Source organism: Anomaloglossus baeobatrachus, chromosome 6 (genome assembly GCF_048569485.1).
Source record: "Anomaloglossus baeobatrachus isolate aAnoBae1 chromosome 6, aAnoBae1.hap1, whole genome shotgun sequence".
NCBI classification, from domain to species: domain Eukaryota; kingdom Metazoa; phylum Chordata; class Amphibia; order Anura; family Aromobatidae; genus Anomaloglossus; species Anomaloglossus baeobatrachus.
Window position 1 is genome coordinate 103771920 of NC_134358.1, and position 17297 is coordinate 103789216.

Here is a 17297-nt window from a genome sequence, read left to right on the forward strand (position 1 = left end):
CATTCATTCAGCTTGTTTTCAATAGTAGTGAAAGGACTGGCAGGACCCATGAATACGTTTGTGACAGTTTACAGAATAATTCTTGATACAATAGTGCTGCCCATTCTATGTGACCACGCTGCTTATCACCTTTAAGTTCCTCGGTTTGCTTTGACAATAAAATGTCTTTATTAGCATGAATTATATTACAATTGTATCCATTTACCAAGCAGCAAACCCAGAGCCAGAGATAGAGAATTGAGACATATACATTTTACTTAGAACAAAGAACCTTGAAATACCCTTTCATATTTTATGCTCTGCCTTCCTCTAATGCTTTACACATGTCATCATGGTCAATAGTCTTTCTGCCAATGTTAAAAGGAAATTCTTTAGAATAATGCACTTCGGAACAAATAGAGAGTAAATGAAAGGCACTTGGAGTAGGCAGTTTTGCGTAAATGCTTTTAGAATGTTATTAATTATAAATCCAATTTTTACCACCTTCTCTTGCCAGATAAAGACTTGCTGTATCCAATGTCAAATCTTGGGACAGAGTGTCTCTTTGATACATTTAAACATTGTATAATTGAATTCATCTTGTAAAACCATACACATTTGTACCAACCAAAATGGAAATGGAATGAGTATTTGATAACAATGAAGAAACACAAAGAACGGCCGATTGGACAAATATGGTGGAATATTTATGACAAAGAGCTGTGACCTTGGCATCTCTTAAAATATTTCGACATTTGTGAAAAAAAAACCTCCCTGTAGACTTTGTATTTCAAAGCACAATTACAGACTACAGTAAAATGAGTAATATTTCATTGAAAATCCAAAGTGGATCGCAGGTGTCAAGTACTGTACTGAATAAGCTTCTTTTAGTCCAATAAATAAACTGAAATATCTCACATTCAACGTAAGTATCTCACGTGTCTAAGGTTCAACGCTTTCCATGGAGAAGCTTAAGTTCAATACTAAAGGCCAATATTTGTTGTGTTCATTATTTCGATTTATTTAATCAGCAATGTGCAGGGGAAGCTTTTACAATTTTATTCTTCAGTTTTGTATTTTTACATACTAAACTCAACATTGCTCTCGAGTTCAGTTTATACTGGTGGAAAAAAATACGTTGATGGCGGTGAAATGAATTGATATTGCTCCTTCATATTATAAATAGAGTCATCTTATTAAAATTAGTGGTCAGATAAGTTTAACGAATTGCCCATTCTACAAAATATATTCTCGAATATCTTAGTTATTATTTAATACTGCGTTAATTGAAGGATCTCTCCATGGGTGTAACTATAATAGATACAGGGGTGGCATTTGTCCTCAAGCACTGGAGTCTAGGGGGCCCTAAAAAGTCCTTTTGGCCCATATGAGAAGAGAACAACTATTAAAGACCAGTGATATCTGGGGGTCCCATCCGACATTTTGCATTGCGGCCCACAAGCTTCATGTTATCCCACTGGGTCTCTCATTTCAAAGATATATGAGTTGTCCAAAACAGGGTGAGTAAAGAAGAAAGTAAAAATAGTAAAGAATAAAGATCACTTTCATCATCTGGTTTCTTCCTTAAGCTGGCAGCGCGGTGTTAACCACTTCACCTCCATATCCACTCCTGTTAATACACATTGGGACTGCGGCAACCGGATTCTGAACACACAAGGTGGTTGTGACTGAATCACAATCCGCTCACATGAGCATTTCCATATTACTTCTTTAGCCATCATCCTTGGATAAAACCGAAGTTTGCACCGTTTTGTCTTTCAGCAATTCTTTAAGATTTGATCATCTCTAATGGTAACGCAAATTATCTGGGGAACAGAGTTGGGGTTAATGTTGTCTTAGCAGTTGCAAGAACCTCCTTTTTCTCATCCTACATAATGATAAAATTTTTGAAAAAATGCAAACTGGTCAATGGATAAACAGCAAGTAGTGCAAAAAGATGGTCAAGCAAGTTGGGATGACCCTTTATAAGGCCTCTTTCACACGTCCGTGAAAAACCACGCACGTTTTTCACGGACGTGTCAGAGGTGCGTTTTGCCCTCCGTGAGCCGTGTTTGTGGCACACGTGTGTTCTCCGTGTGTTATCCGTGATAACACATGGAGAACGGAAGCTTTCTGCTCACCTGTCCCTGGCGTCGATGTCCGTGGTGCTGATCTTTGGTCTCCGGTCTTGTCGACTTCCAGCCGCAGTGAAATGAATATTCAATGAGGATAATGAGCGGCGGTCGGAAGCAAGTGACAGCAGCGGCAGACAAAGAAGGGCTGGAGAAGGTGAGTAAAGTTTTTCTTTTTTCTCTCAAACACGTGTGTTTTCTCCGGCGCGTGTTACATGGAGCACCTCTGTGTGGTCCATTTGCGTTCCATGTGACACCCGTGATGCCGGAGAAAAACGGACATTTTGATGTGTGGAGCACACGGACACACAAATGCTCCACACGTACACACGGTCCATGGCAGAACACGCACGTGAGCACAGACCCATTGATTTTAATGGGTCTACGTGTGCCCGTGTATCCGGTACGTGAGGCAACGGACCAAACACGTACCGGAGACACGGACGTGTGAAATAGGCCTAAACCATCTTCTAGAAACAGTTATTAACAAGTCCAACAGTAATGGGTATTTTCTACTTAGACAAGTGTTAGTTATAAAGGGAAAATATTGCTACAAAGCAGAAAACTATTATACCTTTATTTTCTATGAATTACTTTTAAATGCAAATTTCGCTGTTATGATTGTTGGCTTAATATCCTATTTGTAATTATAGTGATAAATGGACACACTGTATGGATTTTAGTATCAGATTGTTATTGAGATTTACTGTCTTGTACTTTGCTACATTACTAAATTACAATAAAACCGCAGCAATAATAGTCAATCAATGAATATTCATAACCTGAACATGTTATACAACTGTAACCATCGATAAGAGAAAAAATGAAGACTTGTTATTTTTAAACATAATCAAGTTAAAGAAAGCAGTCCTCCACACAACCGGTATGCCGGGGCCTAAAAATAAATTGCTTCATTAACTGTAACCATATCAGCCCTTTCCCATTATTGTAATTTAATTGTACAATGAACGAAAAAGGTAGAAATACATCATTTAACATAAAGGCGTGCAGTGGATAATTATCATAAATGACTTTATTCCTAATCGTGCTATGCAGCATTTGTAGAGAAAATAAAAAATACAAGCTGATAAAGGAAAGCTGAAAGACAGATTCACAAGAAAGGAATGACTGGTGGGTGGCACTTGCATTTAATGCCAACTTAAATTCCTTGTAAATCACCTCTAAAGCGACAGCTTATAAAAGGAAAGCTTGAAAAAAGAGCTTTTTATATGATGATGATTATTATTATTATTCATTTGTAAGCATAATTTACTCCAGGGCACAGGACATATGAAAAAAAACTCTAGTAAGTAAAAAACATAAGATAATAAAAACAAGTACAATAAACATGAGCTTAAAGGTATTTTCCAGGTTTGGCACAAAATTCTGCAGTCTGTCTTTGAGTCCTCACAGCAGTGACAGTGCGCACTGTCAAGGATTCTCTGGTGTGAGCAGCAAGACTGGTCAGGCATGTGGCCACAAATATGCACTATGCAGATTTCCACCCCCATTCCAAGTAGACATGCCCCTCCTGTCTCAATTCCCTTATAAATGGAATGTGTCCAGGAGTATTGCATACTTGCAGTCATACAGTCATATGAAAAAGTTTGGGCACCCCTATTAATGTTAACCTTTTTTCTTTATAACAATTTTGGTTTTTGCAACAGCTATTTCAGTTTCATATATCTAATAACTGATGGACTGAGTAATATTTCTGGATTGAAATGAGGTTTATTGTACTAACAGAAAATGTGCAATCCGCATTTAAACTAAATTTGACAGGTGCAAAACTATGGGCACCCTTATCAATTTCTTGATTTGAACACTCCTAACTACTTTTTACTGACCTACTAAAGCACTACATTGGTTTTGTAACCTCATTGAGCTTTGAACTTCATAGGCAGGTGTATCCAATCATGAGAAAAGGTATTTAAGGTGGCCACTTGCAAGTTGTTCTCCTATTTGAATCTCCTATGAAGAGTGGCATCTTGGTCTCCTCAAAACAACTCTCAAATGATTTGAAAACAAAGATTAGTCAACATAGTTGTTCAGGGGAAGGATACAAAAAGTTGTATCAGAGATTTAAACTGTCAGTTTCCACTGTAAGGATCATAGTAAGGAAATGGAAGAACACAGGTACAGTTCTTGTTAAGCCCAGAAGTGGCAGGCAAAGAAAAATATCAGAAAGGTAGAGAAGAAGAATGGTGAGAACAGTCAAGGACAATCCACAGACCACCTCCAAAGACCTGCAGCATCATCTTGCTGCAGATGGTGTCAATGTGCATCGGTCAACAATACAGCGCACTTTGCACAAGGAGAAGCTGTATGGGAGAGTGATGCGAAAGAAGCCGTTTCTGCAAGCACGCCACAAACAGAGTCGCCTGAGGTATGCAAAAGCACATTTGGACAAGCCAGTTACATTTTAGAAGAAGGTCCTGTGGACTGATGAAACAAAGATTGAGTTGTTTGGTCATACAAAAAGGCATTATGCATGGAGGCAAAAAAAACACGGCATTCCAAGAAAAGCACTTGCTACCCACAGTAAAATTTGGTGAAGGTTCCATCATGCTTTGGCGCTGTGTGGCCAATGCCGGCACTGGGAATCTTGTTACAGTTGAGGGTCGCATGGATTCAACTCAGTATCAGCAGATTCTTGACAATAATGTGCAAGAATCAGTGATGAAGTTGAAGTTACGCACGCAGGGGATGGATATTTCAGCAAGACAATGACCCAAAACACTGCTCCAAATCTACTCAGGCATTCATGCAGAGGAACAATTACAATGATCTGGAATGGCCATCCCAGTCCCCAGACCTGAATATCATTGAACATCTGTGGGATGATTTGAAGCGTGCTGTCCATGCTCGGCGACCATCAAACTTAACTGAACTGGAATTGTTTTGTAAACAGGAATGGTCAAATATACCTTCATCCAGGAACCAGGAACTCATTAAAAGCTACAGGAAGCGACTAGAGGCTGTGATTTTTGCAAAAGGAGGATCTACAAAATATTATTGTCACTTTTATGTTGAGGTGCCCATAGTTTTGCACCGGTCAAATTTTGTTTAAATGCGGATTGCACATTTTCTGTTAGTACAATAAACTTCATTTCAATCCAGAAATATTATTGAGTCTATCAGTTATTAGATATATGAAACTGAAATAGCTGTTACAAAACCCCAAATTGTTATAAAGAAAAAAGGTTAACATTAATAGGGGTGCCTAAACTTTTTCATATGATTGTATGACTGCCCGCTCCCAGTGTAGGCATCAAAGAATCTTACGCACGCACTATGCATACTGTGAAGATTCACATGGAGTGACTACAGACTTTCAGGAGACAAATTGGACAGCTCCTTTAATGAATGACAGACTGATACAGAAATGGAGTGGAACTAACTATGTACAATCTAAAAAGGGCAGGTCGAGGTTTAACATAAAAGCCTGCAGTCAGGCTATGTGACTGCAGACTTTTGAGTTCCCATGACGGGTACATCACACATTGTCAGGATTATGCAGCAGCGAGACTAGGCAGTCATGTGGCCGCAAGTATGCGTTATGCATACCTCTGATCACAGTCCTATTAGACATATGCTGCTTCGCTGAATTCACTTGTATTGAACAAGGTTCCACATGTCTAGTCAGAATGTGGCCTGCAGAATCGCCCACTTGCAATCACATAACCAAACCGCTCACAGTGCTGGCACCAGAGAATACTGAATGCGCAATAAGCGTGCTGTTAGGATTCAAAAGTCTGCAGTCAAATGGAGTGACTACAAACTTTCATGCCAAAAGTTTAAAACCCCTTTAACACTAGAACTACTGGACTCGTGACACCTATATAGAAATACTGTACATAGTGCAAAGTAGTCAAAATGACTACCTCAGTAGTTCTAGTGTTAATGAATGAGACTGGTACAGAAGTGGAGTGAACCTAACTGTCTACAATCTAAAAAGGGCAGTACAACCAGAAGGGTAGCATACAGTGGAATCTGTTAATATGTCCAAGCGTGAATTTAAGGAGGTGAACAGGCTGTCACGTTCCCCTTTGGACCAATCATATTGATGTATTGTGAATTGTTAATGTTTGCCTGCATAATGTTGTGCATTGCCATGTGAGGAAGCTGTGTTCTGCTCAGCAACAGGCAGTGAACAGGGACAGTAAAGGGTACTTTACACGCTGCGACATCGCTAACGATAGCTAGCGATGTCGTGTGCAATAATGTGGCGCCCCTGACCTGGTCAGGCACCACTGAGTACTGAACCCATGCTGGGACAGTGCTTCCAGGTAATTCCAAAGGCCAGAAAGGGGTGTGTTCGCACAGACACATACAACCAGGTCTCCCACACCATTAGATGGGACCCTTGGGTAGCCTCTGGAAGAGGCTAGCTTCCAATTCTTGTCAAGGGGTGGAGGGGAGGGGCTGGAAGCCAGGCTGTAAGAAAAGTAGGAGAAGTGAGCCAGTCTGGAGGTGGAGTGCAGCAGTGGCTGAGAGACGGAGACACACACACACCCTAGTCAGACCCTGCACGTGTAGTAGCTGTTAGCGGGGGAGAACAGTTACTGGAGAGTCAGTCAGAAAGACGCTGAAGAAGTCAGCTGGTTGAGTACAGAGACTCCTGGTGACTAGGCACGGACAGGGAACAGGTCCCTAGAGTAGACGTCCATTTATTGATCTTCTAAACCTGCCGGTGAGGGGACTGGAGGTCTCTCGCCAACCATCTAGAGTCCGAGCCTCAGCAGCAACAGGGGGACCCATAAAAAGACAGAGCCAGAAGTCATCTCACCTGGTCCACGCTGCCGGCAAACGGTCCAAAAAGGGGTGAAAAGGCAGCAGCGACTTCCCTGGATAGACCCCACGTTGCTTCAAGTCAAGGGTTATCCGAAACAAGAAGTGCTAGGAAGGCGAGTTAATGGTTACCCTCACTTTGGCTTGAAGGAGTTCCTGGTTCCACTTGATTTATCTCAGCATCGCCCGGGTTACCTCACATAACATCAAAAAGTGAGTAAACAAGTTGAAAGACTTTCCGGACTGCGACTGAGTTATTCTGGGACCTGTTGTTCCATGCACCCGAGCCCCTGGGGCCAGCCTCACTCACGGAGGCCCATACCATCCAACTGCAGACCCCATCAGCCCCAGATGCTCGTTAAACCTGCAGTGGCGGTCACCCATATCCCTGACCGCAAACCGTGAGTGGCGTCATGACTCCCATGTAAATAAACCTGACACACCTGTAGCCAGTTATACCAAAAAGTGGAGACCCTGTGGCGTCCATGAAGGTGAAGGGGTGTCCCTGGGCCGACCGCTGCAGGTGGGCTCTACAATAGCACCCGCCCCGTCACTCGTGCGTCATTTGGTGATCGCTGCCGTAGCGAACATTATCGTTACGGCAGCGTCACACGCACATACCTTGACAGCGACGTCGCTGTGACCGCCGAACAATCCCTCCTTCAAGGGGGAGATGCGTTCGGCGTCATAGCGACGTCACTACAGCATCACTAAGCGGCCGGCCAATAGAAGCAGAGGGGCGGAGATGAGCGGGACGTAACATCCCGCCCACCTCCTTCCTTCTGCATTGCCGGTGGACGCAGGTAAGGAGATGTTCTTCATTCCTGCGGTGTCACACATAACGATGCATGATGCCGCAAGAACGATGAACAACATCGTACCTGTGGCAGCAGCGATATTAAGGAAAGGAGCGACGTGTCAACGATTAACATTTTTGAATGATTTTGCGATCGTTGAACATCGCTCCTTGGTGTCACACGCTGCGATGTCGCTACCGGCGCTGGATGTGCGTCACTAACAACGTGACCCTGACGATATATCGGTAGTGATGTCGCAGCGTGTAAAGCACCCTTTAAGGCCCCGTCACACACAGAGATAAATCTTTGGCAGATCTGTGGTTGCAGTGAAATCATGGACATATTGTTTCATTTGTACACAGCCACATACTGGCACTGATTGTCCACAATTTCACTGCAACCACAGATCTGCCGCAGATTTATCTCTGTGTGTGACAGGGCCTTAAGAGTTAACAGTTGGGACAATCCCATAGTGAAGGGGCTGGAGTGCAGGTAAAGAGACTGATTTCCTATTAAGAGTCAGTGAGTGGGTAGTTGTTAGTAAGCTGGAGTGAAGTGAGCAAACCCCCAGAGAAATAAGAACCACTTTGTGTGTGTCTGACAAGGTCAAGGGAGCAACCGTCACCAAGGAACCTACAGTGCCGACACTGCTCTTAATCAGGTGAGTGGGGGTACTATGGAACTGAAACAGCTGTAATGCAGCCGTAGTGTACTGTACTCTGGGGAACAGCCTGGAAGACAAGGTGGATTCGGTCAGACTAGTGGTGTGTTTTAGTAGGGTGGTAGCTAGAAAGAGTTATCCTACATTAGTTTCATTAAAGAATTGAATCTGCTTATTGTAATGCTTTTCATTTTAAACATCCACAAGTATTGTGCTGCTATCTGGAACCATTATGCATATGCCCTTGTATTGTGCAGAAGAAAACTACAAGTGTAATACCTGCCACCCTTTGCACATTTAATCTTCAGCAAAACATTTTACAAACTCATCTAGCTTCCTCATCTTGGGGATAATGGGGTCTGTGGGGTTTGGAGTCACACAGAATATGGCAGGGCTAAACCTGAAGGCGTTCACAGCAGCTACAGTATCACCATACACACACTCCCAGAACCTCCAACTTTATGTAGCGTGCCAGGACGCGAGAAGCGAGTACCTCTCCCATGGCTACTGCCTTCAGCCATGATATATTTGGGGTAGTCGGCAGGATGTGAATTCCATGTGTGCAAAAAAATGGGGTAATGAAGATCCATTGTGCAAGTGGAATAAAGCCTGATGTTAAGTGAACCAAGATGGCGGCCAAAAGCATGGGCTCTAAGATGAGAATGGCTCATGGATAGAAAGGAAGAGGTTACCTTTTGTAGGAGTGAATGGCCCCTGGAGGAGCAAAAATGTGTCCCTCCAATTAGAATGTTGGCCTGAAAGAAGGTATGCCTGGCAGCCAAGACCCGGCTCAAGAGGGTGTGCCCCGATGCACAGACATGGCTCCATAGGGGAGGTGTGCACCAAAGGAGGGCATAGTGCAAAATGAAGATCAGGTCATTGGACAAGGCTGGTTGACTGCAGGAAGTTTGACCAAAGGTCGAGTCAACAAGAGTAATGAATGATACTTTGGACAAGACAGAAAGATCTTCCATAGAAGGGAGGGCTCAGAAGGAAAAGACCTCCATGAACCTAGAGTTGAGGTTATTTTCTGCCACCTGCTAAAAGTAAGGAGCATAGAGAAGCATCCATACTACAAATAAACAAATTGAGAATGAAGTGGAGAGCTGCAGTCCATCTGGTGGATGGAGATTAGTACTGAGGGGGAGGGGAGATTGAAAAGATTCCTGAAACAGTGCCATAAGGAGCAGTGGAAGTCCCCAGGGGTACTGAAAAGGGAGCTTCAAATTCATCAGATTGGGCCAAGGGGACATAGTAAGGGGGGGCTAGTTCTTGAGAGCTCTTTTAAAAGGTTAAGGTGGGATAAGTTGAGTCCATTACACTTAAGTTAAAGATGCAGAAGAGGTCTGTGTTGACGGTAAAGACTATTTTAACTTAAGGACTGTTTAATTGCCCACATGGCTGAGAGGCCTGAAATTTTCTTAATTTTGTTGTGCTCGTAGAGCCCTTTTCTGCTACTTTTAAGGTAACTGGCGTAACAGAATTACTTTTCCCCATATCAGGACATTGCCCCCATATAAGGTCTTTTTTCCCATTCAACCCAGTGTTTTGCCCATTATGGGCTCTATCTCTGTCCTAAGGACTGTTGTTGAGGGTAAGGGGAATGGAGAACCCGATGTATGTCCCGGGTTGATGAAAAAGGACTTTGCTTTCATTTTATGGGGTGTTGGGCTATGGGTTCCTTGTTTTAAAGAATTTGGACATTATGTTTCCTGAGTTCTAACTAAATAGAACTGGGTTGGCGTAGTTCTGGAAAAAAAAAGCCAGAAGGCGTTGCGTTAATGGATGTGGATGTTTCTTTGTGGTGTTCAATGCTATCTTGCAGATTTTTCGGATGGTCGAGGATGACCATCATTAAAAAGGGGAGGAATGTAAGGCAGATGACAGGTTGTGATATTCCCCCATGAAGACACTAATGGTACATGTAATGTGAATTGTGATATCTAATATTTAAATGGGTTTGCTTGACATAGGTTAAGATAGAGTTAGGGGTACTTTACACGCTGTGACACCGCTGCCGGTATATCGTCGGGGTCACGTCAATAGTGACACACATCCGACGCGGGTAGCGACATCGCAGAGTGTAACACAAATGAGCGACGATCAATGAGCGCAAAAACATGCAAAATCATTGCTCGTTGACACGTCGTTCATTTCCATAATATTGGTGCTGCTGCAGGCACGATGTTGTTTATCGTTCCTGCGGCAACACACACCGCTATGTGTGACGCCATTGGAACGACAAATATCTTCTTACCTCCGTCCACTGGAAAAGGAGGAAGGAAGGAGGTGGCGGCATGTTCCGGCCGCTCTCTCCTCCCCTCCTTTTCTATTGGGCGGTGGTTCAGTGACGCTGCTGTGACGTCGCTGTGACGCTGAACGCACCACCCCCCTTAGAAAGTAGTCAGTTCGCCGGTCACAGCGACGTCGCAGGGCAGGTATGTGCTGTTCGCTACGCCAGCGATCACCACATATCGGCCGTGCGACGGGGGCGGGTGCAATTGCGCTCGACATCGCTAGCAAATGCTAATGATGTCGCAGCGTGTAAAGTACCCCTTAATGTTTGCCTGCATAATAATGTATAATAGAACAATCATATTAATTATCGTTCATACTTAAATGCAGTTTTGTAGTCCCATGTTAATAGGCCTGCAAACAAGCACCAGTCAACAAATAGGTGGTTAATCAGCACTCGTTAGCAACCCAAAATCGTTCCATCAAAATTGGCCTTGACACACAGAGTTCCCTCTAGTCCACCTTCAACTTTGCTGTGTGACTCTCCACATTTACTGCATCAATATAAAGGAAGCCCTCACATGCCCCAATGAAATGTCCAATATAATAATTTACATAGTGCGGTATATTTGATACAAAGTTGATCTAAATTTCAATCAGAAACACTTTCATTTAATTCTGTGCAAATCAATTGATAAAAAAAAACCCATTTAAACTGCTGTGAAAAGACAGTGCACAATTTATAGACGACATTGGGAGGGTGGAGACAGACACTCTTGCAATGTTGTGGGGAACAACATCTCTGATGCCAGAGAATGTGTATACATTTGCACATTATGATAAAATAATATATAGTATTGTCTTTATCTGACAAATGTAAATATGTATACAATGGTTGTGAATTTATTTAAAAATATTTTACATTTTTTCCATCAACTACACCGCAGTCATTTTTTTTTTTACTGTCCAGAACTTGTCCTCTACATACTACATACATCTCTGACCTACTGTATAAAAATACAAAAATACCTACAAAAATGTTCCATCCGCCTTTCTTGTCCGATTCTCCTTTCCTAAGATTTCTACTTTGTATTGCCCATATTCTGGAGCTTGCTATCTCAAATAGTCAAATTCTCCATCACCTTCAACACCTTCAAATGCAATTTGAAATCCCATTGGTTAAGAAAACTATACGGTTTAAAATACTGTAACTATGCTGTGTCTACATTGCCATATGCAGGGCGGACAAAGTCAGAACAGTGGAACGGTATATGGACCCTTTGCAGTCCAATAGCTCAGCAACAGCTTGTAGGGACAATTATAGTTAAGTATTGGGACTAGCCCACAATGTGAGTGGATAGCTAATAAGGAAAGAGATAGTTCCTTTTAGAAAAGTCAGTGAAGATCTAGTGTGTGATAGTTATGGGCAGATAGTCTGTAGGTCTTGAAAGTTGCATACAGTGGGTGACTTGTGGCAGCAAAGGAAAGAAACTGGAGACAAAATAGCATAATTCTTGAGTGTTGACCAAGACACGGAGTGAGAGCAAAATGGGGGTTACAAATCAACCCTCAAACAAAGCGGCCCCAGACAAAAGGAGCCAGAGGACAGGATTCTAGTGGTCAGGCCCTTTAAGTAACTGATTGATACTAACTGGCATATGAATGAAGTCGGCAACCCTATCGGATTCTCCCCAAGCATCTGAGAGCACAAGATTCTGATCTGGCAATAGTGACTAATCCTTATCCCCCTTCTCTATGATGAGATCTGGATACAAAAACATCTGAGAAGACAAGGCTCCACTCTAGCCATAGTGCCAGAACTCTTGAACCTCTTCCCCCTCCAGAACCAGTAAGATCCGATCAACTCAGTGGGAACTAAGACTGTGTGAATATGCTTTCTACAATTGAAATATTCTGGAAGATATGTGCCCTTTATTTGGTGTGTAAAGTTGTTGCTGAAGATGAACCATTGAGTAAAGTACTGTTGTTCAAAATGAACTGTTGGTCTTCTTTTGGAAACGAATAATCATCCAATTCTGACCAGCTGGCATCAGTGGTAATATGTGGCCTGCATGGATGCACAGCTCACATGACACAAGTCCACACTCCCAACCAGGAAAAGTTCTTTCATGTAGCATGCCAGTGCATAAGGAGTCAATCTTCGCCAACAACTACCACCCAACAACACCCAATAATAGCATCATCAGATGATGGTTGGTATGTTTACTGAGCCAATAACCATGAAAGGGCCTTTTTATGACTGCTGTTTTGCTAATTACAGGTCTAAGTAAAAAGGTGTTTAGATCAGAAGCCATAATTAATTTTTTTGCCGTGGTCTGAACTGTAGGTGATGATGAAGTTGTTTCTGGTGAGAGGATGGTTAGCTGGCAAAAGACCTAGACAATTCTGGTTGTTGAAGGAAAATTCAATTTCAAATAATTTTTCAGTAATAGTGATTGGATTTACACCAAGACCCAAAAAACAAAAATATAACTACAATTTTAATACCGTGTTTTTCCAAAAATAAGTCCTGCCCCCCCTCAAGAAAAGGCCCTAGCAGGAATTTTCAGCATTTTCGGTGTAAAGTTTAAATATAAGCCCTACCAAGAAAATAAGCCCTAGTTGCGATTCATGAATTGTCCATGGAGCTAAAAAGGTTAAAGAATACTGGAGGACACTTCATGATAGAAAGCACAGTCTCCAGCGGCCTTTAAAATATGATTTTTTTCTGAGATGTCATTGTGCTTTTCAGATTCAATCACGCCTGTATGAAATTATACAGCCAGTGCCTGGTACATGCTGTTCATGGATTGGGTAGCTTGTATCAGCTGTCAGGTTCCCTTTATGACTTTAAATGTACCGGTACAGCCTATTTTTTGGGTGCTTCCTCACCTTTGACATACAGATACGAACTAGCAATCATGGGGGCACAGGGCGTTATACTCACGTGATCACCGCTGGTAATATGGCTTTACCGACAGCCGAGCCCTGACCCTCACTGCCAAAGATGGTGAACGCACCGTTCCTGGCTGTTTAACCCCTAAATGCCGTGATCTATATAGATTATTGCACTTAAGGAATTGGGAGAGGAATCGCGTTTCTTCTTCCCCCTGGTCAGGAGTCCCACAATGTAATCACGAGGGCCCGATCCTCGTCATGCTGATCTGAGGTCATCATGACGACCTCCGGGTCACCTGACTACAGAAAGACTAAGTTATCATGCAGCATTATCACTCAGGCTTTCACAGTGCAGCTCTGACAGCTGCGATGTACTGCAGTGAGCGAGCACTCCAGTAAAGTTAGTGTCCCATATAGGGACTAAGTGAAAAAGTAAAAAGAAGGGAAACAAAACTGTAAAAATATTTTAAAAAAATCAGAAAATAGAGAAAAAAAGAAAAAAAAATCCAATAATTAGTTATATTTGTGCGAAAAAAAATAAAGGAACAAAGTACACAACTTTGGTATCGCAACATCTGTAACAAACCAGATCTATAAAATAGTCTCACTAGTTAACCCCTTTAGTGAACACAGTAAATAAAGTAAGTAAAAAATACAGCAAAAACTTTCTTTTCATTAAACAGCTGAAAAAAGTGGAATAAAACGCAAACAAAAAGTAATATATGAATAAAAATTGAACCACTGAAAACCTCATCTTGTCCCAAAAAAACAAGCAGCCATACCTCTACATCATGAAAAAAAATAAAAAAAAGTTAAAGCTCTCAGAACATGAGAATGCAAAAACTGTTTTTTTCTATAAAATACTGTTTATGGTGTAAAAGCGGCAAAATATTTATAAAAAAATATAAAAACGTGGTATTTCTGTACTCATCCTGACCTGAAGAATTAAGCTGTCTTTTCAGTTTTATGACACAGTGAACGGAGTTAAAATAAACAACAACAAAAAAATCCCTTTGATTCTGCCTCACAAAAAACAGAATAGAAAGCAATCAAAAAATATTACATGGCCTAAAATGGTACCAATAAAAACTCCAACTCATCCTGTAAAAAAGCCCTCATATGACTTTGTATGCAGAAAAATAAAAAATATAAGCCTTCAAAATCTGGTGATGCATAAAACCTTTATTTTGTAAAAAAGCGTTTTTTAGCGTGATAGTAAGAAACCTAAAAAAAAAATATAAATCTGGTATCGCTGTAATCATACTGACCTGAGAAATAAAGCTGCCTAATCATTTATACGGTGTACGACGTAAAAAATAAGCAAATAAAGCCAATTTTTCAACTGCTTGTGATTTGACCTTTCCGCATCCCACAGATCATAGTACGGCATAGCCTATATTTATCCTGCACTCTACGCTGAGCAATTACATCAGGGATTACTTGTAAATCTCTGAAAAATGTGATTCAGACAAAATTCACAATGGAAAATTAAAAGTAATGAGGCAGAGGGAGTCACTATGAACTCTCATCTGGCTTATGGTCCTGCTGTGTCCATCTTTTTACACCTCTTTTCAGATGTGCTCAAAGTACTGTCATCAACAGTTTTCTTCATCTTTGAAAATACAGACACCGTGGAACATAGGCTGAACAGAGTCTGGAGTAACTCTGCTGCCTCAATATAGTGAATGGATCCGTCGGGGGTTTCACCTGAATTATGTATTTCGGAAATGTAGATGGAGCCCCCGATGTAAGGGCTCAGCATAGAGCACAGGATAAACGTGAACTGATACAAAATGTTCTTTACCCCATATTGTCCCCAAATAGCATTAAATCCAACCAACAAAAACACAAGTCCCCACTCAGGTCCATCATCTGTTAACAGAAATATAGAAGGCTTCCATGTTACTGGTAACACAAAGGTTCTGGGAAAAATACTATGGCTTCACCCAAAGAAGAAATCCAGCAAAATCTGCACTCCAATTTCATTTTCACGGCTCAACGTTATAATATTCTGTTAAGCCCTTGGGGGTTTAAGGTGCTCATCAACCATCTAGATATATTCCTTGAGAGGTTTAGTTTCTAAAATGGAGTCACTTGTGGGGGAGCTCCATTATTTTGGCACAGACATTCTCCAAACGCAATTATGGCATCTGCTAATTATTCCAGCCAATTTGCATTCAAATAGTCAAATGGTGTTCCTTTAATTCTGATCCCTGCTGTGCGCCCAAACAGTTGAGTTACACCACATATAAGGTAACTTCGTATTCAGGAAAAGTTGCAGAACAAATTGTATCATGCATTTTCTCATGTTGCCCTTGTGAAAATAAAAGATTTGGGGTTACAGCAACAGTTTTGTAGTAATAATGTATTTTTCTATTTTCACTTCTCCTGCAGGTTCAATATGCTCATCAAACATTTAGATAAAATAGAAAATCCAGAGGAAATCCAGCTCTTAAAAAATGGTAGGCTTTTATTATATAAAAAAAATAAAAAAAAATCATATACAAAAAAGACAAAGAAATTTGTCTTTTTTGTACATGATATTTTTATATAACAAAAACCTATCCGTTTTTGAAGAGCTGGATTTCCTCTGGATTTTTTTCTATATTGCTAGAACCATTTATCCATTGCACTCAGGGGAACAGGTGAGATGGACTTCTTTCCTTGTATCTAGATAAAATCCTTAAAGGGTCTAGTTTTGAAATGGGGCCCCTTGTGGGGGTGCTCCACTTTCTTGCCACATCAGGAGCTCTCAAAATGCGACATGGCATCCATTAACAATTCCAGACAATTTTGAGCTCTAAAATACAAAATGGCACTTCTTACCTTCCGATCCCTGCCATACGCCCAAAAAGTAGATTTCCACAACATATGTGGTATTTGCCTACTTAAGAGAAACTGCACAACAAATTGAGTGGTGGATTTTTTCTTGTTACCCCTGTGAAAATGGAAAATTTGAGGCTAAAGTAACATTTTGATGGGAAAAAGTAAACAGAAATACTATGTCCCAAGAATGAAAAAAGTATTTTAGGAGTGATACCTTTATAGGCTAACCAGAAAAATCATATTAGCAAACTTTCAGAGCACACAGGCTCCTTCTTCAGGCAAATTACAAATGAATTACTGAGACCAAACACAACATTTAAATAAATGTTACAACAGGACATGGGAAAGATGATGCCTCCTAAAAGATAAGCCAAGGAAATCAAATTAAGTTTTTTCTTAGAAATGCAGATGAGTTAGAAGTGGTCTGTTCAGATCACTTCTGAGGTTCTTCTGTTGGAGGTGTGAAGTGTGTCCATGTAGTGAGTCATAAAACCAGGTGTTCATTTGAGTCCTTTTGTTAAGGATCCAAACAACGATGGGAAAAAGTAAAATTATCATTTTTTTTCTTCTACATTGCTTTAGTTCCAGTGAAGCACCTGAAGTGTTAAAAACTTCTTGGATGTAGATTTGAGCAGTGTGAGGGCTGCAGTTTTAACAATGGTGTCACTTTTGTTTTTTTCTGTCACCTAGGCCCCTCAAAGTCACTTCAAATGTGATACAATCCCTACAATTTGTTTTTGTAAATTTTCTTGGAAAAATGAGAAACTGATGATAAACTTTAAATAAGTATAACTCCCTAACAAATTAAAGTTATGTTACAAAAATTGTGCTGATGTAAATTAGACATGTGGGAAATGTTATTTATTAACTTTTTTGTGTGACATACTGTACTTGTCTGGTTTAAGGGCATAAAAATTAAAAGTATTAAAATTGCAAATTTTTGGTCAAATTTCCAATTTTTTCACAAATAAACAACAA